The sequence below is a fragment of the Pan paniscus genome, chromosome 9 (assembly GCF_029289425.2).
Source record: "Pan paniscus chromosome 9, NHGRI_mPanPan1-v2.0_pri, whole genome shotgun sequence".
NCBI lineage: Eukaryota > Metazoa > Chordata > Mammalia > Primates > Hominidae > Pan > Pan paniscus.
This window is the reverse complement of record NC_073258.2, coordinates 60,996,818-61,006,389: the sequence shown is the minus strand read 5'-3', so window position 1 is coordinate 61,006,389 and position 9,572 is coordinate 60,996,818. Positions and strand designations below refer to the sequence as shown.

Sequence of the window (9,572 nt, the reverse complement as noted above, 5' to 3'; positions counted from 1 at the left end):
TATGGACGGAGCTTGGACACAACACCTGGAGTGTCCACACACGTGCACTTGAGGCCCCCTACAATGCAGGTCAGAGTGGGGTTAGCGAGAGGAAGGATTTGGCCATGGGCCATGGGCAGGGGATGGTAGTACAGTGGAGATAGATGGTGGCTCTCACCACATTGCAGTGTTCCAGTGTGAAATTCTAGAGATTCTAGACTCTGAGAATTGTAGACTAAAGTCTATCTTTCTATCTCATTATGAAAGTCAGTTTGTCAAAATAGGAGACATAACATATCTTGTTTAACAGTTTCTTCATTTAAAGCTTTTATATAAATATACATGATATGTGCCTCCACTTGTACCCTTGCTCCAGTCCCCATGCATGTGAGGTGGGAGCAGACTTGGGGCCGTTTGTCCTCCACACAAAGTATTAGTTTTGTGCAAAAGTAATCTCGGTTTTTGCCATTACTTTTAATTTGCAATGACTTTTAATGGCAAAAATCGCGATCAGTTTTGCACTACCCTAATAACTTGTCTTGGGAGAGATCTACTGATTTCCTTGGGAACCCTCTTAGGGACTTGTCTTGCTTTGCCAATAAGCCTGAAAGGACCTGAGTTTCACTAAACATCTTTGTGCTTAGGTCACTCGTCAATGTTCGCCTTCAGTAAGTCAAGCAAATAATCAGAATTATGTAACTCTTACTTAGCATGGAGAGAAGTGAAACAAAAGATATTGATTATTTCAAAGTGGATCTGCTTGATGAGATAAAGGAATTCTGGGTAAATGTCAACAACATACTTAATGCTTGGGTCACTTTGACTTTAACCCCGGATGTTTACATCCCCACGGCACTCCTGATTTCCATGGAAGGCCCCTCTATCATTTACTTTTTTTCTAGTTTGCTCCTGTAAAAGCTTCTAATATTTATCCAATGAGATTATCTACCGGTATGTGTTATTAATTTATCATTTGGCTTAAGGATCTGAGGTTCCTTTCAGCAAACATTTTGATAACCTCTTACATCATAGGCATTTTGCATGGTACCGTGGAGGACACAATAGTGAACAAGAAAGATGTATCGCTGCCTTTGAGGAATTCACAGTCAGGCAGAGAAACAAACATTAAATACACACAGTTAAGAAATAATTCTGCAAAAATTAATTGCTATTTTCATAAGTGCTGCAAACGAAAGTACAGAATGTCAAGAAAGTGGCTAACAAACGGCCAGAAAGTACTTGTTCTTAGAGATCACATTTCAAGTCTGGAGTTTTATTTGAAATGCAGTGGAAGGCTTCAAGGATTTAACCAGGAATGAGGATTTTAAAATATTTTTTAAAAACATCAGCACAATAACAACATATCTCTGTTGCAAAAGAAAATTCAAAACTTCCATTTTCTTGGATTAAAAGTCTTAAGACAGTTTATTTCAAACTGTGTTCCTCAAGAATTCCTTCTCTAAATGTGGTCCATATATGACTCAAGTTGGAGAAGTGCTGCTGTAGGAGTTGGGGGGAGAATGGCTTGGAGAGGGTTACAAGTGAATAGTAATACACAAATGTGGAAGCTATTTTGGAGAGGGCAAGAAACTGGAAATGCTGATTAGATTATTGGCAGGAAAGGCAGGGTGAAACAGACTGGTCCCAGAAGGTAGAATGTGTCACTCTGGTTGGTTGGTTAAGTGATCAAAGGAGACAGAAGTATCAGGCATAACAACCAGACTTTGGGCAGGTATAACTGAGTTGATGGTTATTAGTGAGACAATAATAGCCATCAATTACGTACTGCTTATTACGCACCAGGTACTACTCTAAGCACCCTCCATATATTAACTCATTGACTCCTCATGAAAACCTAGGAGATAAGAACTATTTTCTACATTTTGGAGACCTAGAGAAATTAAAGATTTACTGAAGGTCACAGAGCTATTAAAATGGCAAAGATGGCTATACTGATAAAGAAGTAAGTTTGCAATGGAAAACTAAGAATTCAATTTTGGATATGCTGGTTTTTAAATTGCAATAAGACATCCAAGTAGAATTACAGAGAAGGCATTTGGCTATAAGTTGAGACTCAAGAGAATCTAACATAAAAGTGAAAATTGGGAAAATATTAGTCTATTTGAAGGTTTGAATGTGGGTGAGAACACCTAGAGAGAGTGTGTAGCATGAGAAATAATATAGGTACAAAGCTCTGAGGTCATACAACATTTAAAGTTTCAAAAAAGATTGGCAATGAGTACAAAGAAGGAGTCAAAAAAAAAAACTGGGAGAAAAATTATGGGGCTGAGAGTTGATGATATTGTAACAGAAAACATGGGGAAAATGTATCTAGAATTTGAAGGAAGAATCAACTATATTCAGTGATTTTTAAGAATTCAGGTAGAAAATACAACCCACAGAATGGGATAATATTCGCAAATTAGGTATCTAGAATATACATAAAGAACTCTTACAGCTCACTAATAAAAAGATATATGGAAACCCAATTAAAACAATTAGTTCTGAATAGTTTTCTCTTTAAAAAAGATGCCAGGTGTGGTGGCTCATGCCTGTAATCCCAGTACTTTGGGAGGATGAGGAATGCAGATCACTTGAGGCCAGGAGTTCAAGACCAGCCTGGCCAACATGGCGAAACCCTGTCTCTACTAAAAATAAAATACAAAAATTAGCTGGATGCAGTAGCACACGCCAGTAATCTCAGCTACTTGGGAGGCTGAATTATGAGAGTTGCTTGAACTCAGGAGGTGGAGGTTATAGCTAGCTGAGATCGTGCCACTGCACTCCAGCCTGGGCAACAGAGCAAGACGGTCTCAAAAAAAAAAAACACGTGTGTGTGTGTGTGTGTGTGTGTGTGTGTATTTGTACATATATTAGATATATACAAATATCCAATAATTTCATGAAAAGATGTTCAACATCGTTAGTCATTAGAGAAGGTAGAGACAATGTTACCAAAAGACCCAGCAATTCCACTCCTAAATATACATGGAGAGAATTGAAAATGTCCATAGAAAACTTGTAAACAAATGTTTATAGCAGCATTGGCCAAAAAAAAATAGAAACAACATAAATGTCCGTCAACTACTGAAAAGAGTCAGGTATGGTGCTCACACCTCTAGTCCCCAGCACTTTGGGAGGCCAAGGTGGGCAGATTGCTTGAGCCCAGGGGTTCAAGACCGGCCTGAACAACATGGTGAAACTCCATCTCTGCAAAAAATTCAAAAATTAGCTGGGCATTGTGGTGCATGCCTGTAGTCCCAGCTACTCAGAGGCTAAGGTGAGAGGATCACCTAAGCCTGGGAGGTCGAGGCTGCAGTGAGTGGTGTTTATGCTGCTCTCTAGTCTGGGTGACAGAGGGAGCCCCTGTCTCAAAAAAAAAAAAAAAAAGACTACTACCAAATAGATAAATAAAATGTTATATATCCACATAATAGAATATTATTTGGCCATTAAAACTGAAGTTCTGGGCTGGGTGTGGTGGCTCACACCTGTAATCCCAGCACTTTGGGAGGCCGAGGGAGGTGGATCACCTGAGGTCAGGAGTTCAAGACCAGCCTGGCCAACATGGCTAAACCCTGTCTCTACTAAAAATATAAAAATTAGCCGGATGTGGTAGCGGGCACCTATAATCCCAGATACTCAGGAGGCTGAGGCAGGGGAATCACTTGAACCCGGGAGGTGGTGGTTGCAGTGAGCCAAGATCTCACCCTTGCACTCAAGCCTAGGCAACAAGAGTGAAACTCCGTCTCAAAAAAAAAAAAAAATGAAGTTCTGATACATGCTACAACATAGATGAAACTTGAAAACATTATGCTGAATGAAAAAACTAGTTACAAAAGACCATATATTGTATGATTCCATTTATATGAATGTCCAGAAAAGGCAAAGTATAGAGACAGAAAGTAGATAAGTGGTTTCCTAAGACTGGCAGGACTGATTAGTCACTGCTGATGGGTATGAGGTTTCTTTTGAGGTGATGAAAATGCTTTATCATTGATTATGGGGTGATAGTTTGCACATATTTGTGAATACACTAAAAACCATTAAACTATATAGTTCAGTTCAGTGAGATGCCAGAAATTTGTGGCCAAAGGCTAAGAGAGATAAGAATTTAGAAGGAGATTTACTATGTACAATATTAAATTGCCTCTAGAACCATCATTAGGATTGGATCCCATTATGCCCCAGGGAGACAAGTACAAAATCTGTTCCAACTCACCTGGCCTCTTTCTTTCCTGGAAAGCCCAGAGAATACGACCTTAACTAGACATTAACATATGAATTAGTAAAGGGAAGTTGTTGGGATTGACAGTGAAAGATTTAGCCATTGAAATTATCTCAGTCACTATAATGTGATTCCAGATTAGCCAAAATTAGATGGCAGTACCTAATCATCAAAGACAAGTTGTAGAAATTACCATAGCTGGCTACAGAATCAGAGTGACAATAGAAGTGCTTTGATCCACAGTGATTTATGACATCATCCAACAAAACATGAGGTAACTGGGAATGAAATAGATGGTCAGCTGATTAAAATATTGCTTGAACTATATAACTGGAAAAAATTCTAAGTATAGTGTATTATTTTTCTACTGCCACATAAATAACTACCCCAAGACTTAGTGGCTTAAAACAATCGTTTTCTCGCAAATCTATGTGTAGCAGCTTGGGCTAGATTTAGCTAGGCACTTCTACTGGTCTTGGCCAGTGTTATTCATGTGACTTTAGTCATCTGGTAGCTCAACTAAAGCTAAATAATCTAAAGGCATTTCATTCAATGTCAGGTAGTTGGCAGCCTACAGCTGGCATGTTTCAGTTCTCCTCTATATGACCTTTCTAGAAGGTCACAGCTATAACAACTAGAACATGAGCTCAGTTTTATACACATTGTGGATCACAGAATTCAAAACACAAAACCCAAAGCAGAAGGAATTTTTAAATTTCCACCTATTTCATATTTGCTAACTACCTCTTTCATATTTGCTAACTACGTCTTGACCCAAGACAGTCACATGACCAGGCCTCAATTTAAATCTAAATTTAGAAAGATGTTCTATATAAAGATATAAATTTTAGAAACACTAGCATATAGGTGTCATTTAAAGCCTTGGGATTAAATGAGAGCAACATAGGAGAATGAAGAGTTTTAGACACTGAACCCTAGAAGATTGCAACATTTAGAAGTCAAATATATTAGGAGAAAGTAGCAAGAAAAGACCAAAAAGGAAGAGTCATAAAGGTAGAAAAACTCCAGAAAAGGATGGTGTTCCAGCCAAATGAAGTAAGAAAAAGAGAGTAATCAACTATCAGTTTAAGTAAAATGAGAATTTAGAATCACTGTTGGAAGCAGCAAAGTAGAAATGACTTGTTAAAAACAAGTTTTAGAAAAATATGTAATAGATACACAAAACATTAAGAGAAAGGAATTGAAGCATACAACTACAAAGTCATCAAATCACAAAGAAAGCAATAGAAGAAAAAAAGGAAAAAAAGAACTATAAAACAGAAAACAATTCACAAAATGGCAATGGTAAGTCCTTACTTATCAAAATTACTTGAAACTTAAATGGATTAAATTCTCCAATCAAAAGACAGAGTGGCTGCATGAATAAAAGACAAGATTCTTGGCCAGGCATGGTGCCTCATGCTTGTAATCCCTACACTTTGGGAGGCCGAGGTTACAAGAGACAAATAAATTGTTACAAGAGACAAAGAAAATCATTATATAATGATAAAGGAGCCAATTCATCAAAAAGATATAAAAATTATAAATATTTATGTACCCAACATTCGGTGCTTAAAGCAAATATTAACAGAACTAATGTGAAAAATAAACAGCAAAACAGTAACAGAGGTGACTTTAATACCCCACACTCAACAATGGATAGATAATCCAGACAGAAAATCAATAAGGAACTACCATATTTGAACAATACTTAGACCAAATGGACCTAACAGACATATACAGAACATTCCATCCAACAGCAGGGGAGTACACATTCTTCTCAAGCACATATAAAACATTCTCCAGGATAGATCACATTAAGTCACAAAATAAGTGTTAACAAATTTAAGAATATTGAAATTATATCAAGTATCTTTTCTGACCCCAATGGTATGAAACTGGAAATCAATAATGTGAGAAAAATTGGAACATTTACAAATACATGGAAATTAGGTAATTCACTCCTGAACAATCAAGGAGCCAAAGAGGAAATTAATGAGGAAGTAAAAAGTATCTTGAGACAAATGAAAAGGTAAACTCAATATCTGAAAACATATAGGATACAGCAAAAGCAGTACTGAGAGGAAAATTCATAGTTATAAATGTCTACATTAAGGAAAAATAAAGATTTCAAATGAACAAACTAAGTTTAAACATTAGGGAACTAGAAAAAGAATAATCTAAACCCAAAGTTATCAGAAAGAAGGAAACAACAAAGATCAAAGCAGAAACAAATAAAATAGAGAATAGAAAAACAATGGAAAAGATCAACAAAACTAAAAGTTGGTTTTCGGAAAAGATAAAAAAAAATCGACAAAACTTTAGCTAGACTAACCAAGAAAAAAGAGAGAAAACTCAAATAAGTAAAATTATAAATGAAAGAAGTGAAGACATTACAACTGCTATCACAGAAATACAAAGAATCATAAGAGACTACTATGAATAATTATATGCCAGCAAATGGGATAACCTAGAAGAAATGCATAAATTCCTAGAAACACACAATGTGCCAACAATGAATCATGAAGACATAGAAAATCTGAACAGACCAAAAATATAAATAAGGGGACTGAATCAGCAATCAAAAACCTCCCTACAAAGAAAAGCCTAGGACCAGATGTTTCACTGGTGAATTCAACCAAATACCTAAAGAAGAATTAATGGCAATTCCTCACAAACTGTCCCAAAATATTGTAGAAAGAATATTTCCAAACTCATTTTACAAGATGAGTATTACCCTAATACCAAAGCCAGATAAGGACACTACCAAAAAAAAAAAAAAATCACAGGCCAATACCCATAATAAACATAGATGCAAAAATCCTCAACAAAATACTAGCAAACCAAATTCAACAGCACATTAAAAAAAAAGCAAAAAAAAAAAATCAAAAAAATTTAGCATCCTTTCATGATAAAAAAAAAAACTCTCAACAAATTGGGTATAGAAGAATTCTACCACTGAGCCATTAAAAGGAATGAAATAATGTTAATAATAAGTGAGAAAATATTTTTTTTGTTTTCTACTCCTGTGTTGCTTAGAATAATTGCCTCCAGCTCCATCCAAGTTGCTGTGGAATATTTGAGAAAATATTTGCGAACCTATATCTGAAAATAGATTAATATCCAAAATATGTAAGAACCATGCAATTCAATAGCAAAACGAAAACAAAAACAAAACAAATAACCTGATTTTAAAATGGGCTAAGGACCTCAACATTTTCCAAAGAAGACATAAAAATGGCAAACAGGCATGAGAAAACATGCACAATATCACTAATCATCAGAGAAATTCAAATCAGAATAATCACATCACCTTATACCTGTTAGGGTGACTATTATCAAAAAGACAAAAGATAACAAAGTATGGATGAGGATGTAGAGAAAAGAGAATCCTTTGTGTTTGCAGAATGTAAATTTGCACAACCATTATGGAAGACAGTGTGGTGGTTCCTCAAAAAATTATAAATGGAACTGCAATATGATCCAACAATCTTACTTCTGGGTACATATCCAAAGGAAGCAAGAGCAGTGTTTCAAAGAAATATATGTACTCCCGAATGGGCACGGTGGCTCACGCCTGTAATCGCAGCACTTTGGGAGGCTGAGGTGGGTGGATCACCTGAGGTCAGGAGTTTAAGACCAGCCTGATCAACATGTTGAAACCCTGTCTCTACTAAAAAAAAATAGAAAAGTTAGCCGGTGTGGTGGCAGATACCTGTAATCCCAGCTACTCTGGAGGCTGAGGCAGGAAAATCGCTTGGACCCGGGAGGTGGAGTTTCCAGTGAGCCGAGATTGCACCATTGCACTCCAGCCTGGGCGACAAGAGAGAAACTCTGTCTCAAAAACAAACAAACAAACAAACAAACAAAAATACATATTATATAAAATATGTACTCCCATGTTCATTGCAGCATTATTCACAATATCAAAGACATAGAAACAACCTACATATCTGTTGATGGATGAAGGGATAAAAATTGTGATTTATACACACACACATATATGTGTGTGTGTGTATATATATATTTATATTTATATAATAGAATAGTATTCAGCCATAAAAAAGAAGGAAATAGTGCCCTTTGAGACAGCATGGATGAACCTGAAGAATATCATGCTAAATGAAATAAGTCACAGACAAATACTATGATCTCATTTATATGTAGATTCTAAAAATTATCAAATACATGGAAACAGAGAGTAGAATGGTGGTTTCCACATATGTTTTATATAAATATGTGAGAGAGAGAAAGAGATTTATTACAAGGAGTTGATTCATGCCCTTATGGAGGCTAAGAAGTCCCACAGTCTACTGTCTGCATGCAGTAAAAGTCAGTGGAGTGATTCAGGCCAAACTGAAAGCCCAAGAACCAGGGGAGCCGATGGTGTAAATCTCAGTTTGAGGGCTGAAGAAGATAAGATGTCCTAGCTCAAACAGGCTGGCAGGAAGCAAAAAAAGGGTGAATTCCCCCTTCCTTCACCATTTTATTCTATTCAGGGTCTCAATAGATTGATTGATGCCCACCTACATTGGAGACGGCATTCTACTTTCCAGAGTCCACCAATTAAAATGCTAATCCTATCTGGAAACACCCTCACAGATACATCGAGAAATAGTGTTTAATCTGGGCACTCAGGTGCCAGTCAAGTTGACACAGAAAATTAACCATCACAGAGGTACAATGCAAATAGTGGCTCATTAAGTCACGACGTCCTTAGCTAGGCTGACAGTATTCTCTAATAGTTCTCAGAAGAACTGTGATAGGCAACACTTCTCACATGTAGCAACTGCCCTGGCAGGGCAGAAATTCACATTTGATGTATAGCTCTCTGGTTTTCCTCCTTGGTTAGGAAACTCTCATGGAATCTATCTTAGGAGAAAAATCATAGTTTGGAAACCACTATGCCAAAGATCCCCTCGTGTGCTGGGTTCTCCAATACTGCCTGCTTCAATTTCAGACTTACAACTTTTACTTCCGTTTTTAAATTTTTTTATTTCAATTTTTGTGGGTACATAGTAGGTGTATATATTTATGGGGCTCATGAAATGTTTTGATACAGGCATGCAATGCGTAATAATCACATCATAGAGAAGGGAGTATCCATCCTGTCAAGCATTTATCCTTTATGTTACAAACAATCCAGTTATACTATTAGTTATTTAAAATGTACAATTAAATTATTATTGACTATAGTCACCCTGTTATGCTACCAATAGTAGGTCTTATTCATTCTTTCTAATATTTTGTACCCATTAACCCTCCCCATCTCCTTCCCACCACTACCCTTCCCAGCCCCCCGTAACCATCTTTTCATTCTCTATCTCTATGAATTCAATTGTTTTGATTTTTAGATCCCACAAAT

The 9,572-nt window shown here is 36.6% G+C and overlaps 1 protein-coding gene across 1 annotated transcript in view; it reads right to left on the bottom strand.

Annotated features, from left to right (window-relative positions):
• OOSP1 (oocyte secreted protein 1) overlaps positions 1 to 8,113 on the bottom strand; it is an 88,838-nt gene extending 80,725 nt beyond the window's left edge. Inside the window, exon 1 of the transcript XR_008620183.1 lies at positions 7,923 to 8,113. The gene's annotated coding sequence lies outside the window, so the exon portion shown is untranslated. The remainder of the gene's footprint in view (positions 1 to 7,922) is intronic.
• Positions 8,114 to 9,572: the final 1,459 nt, after the last annotated feature.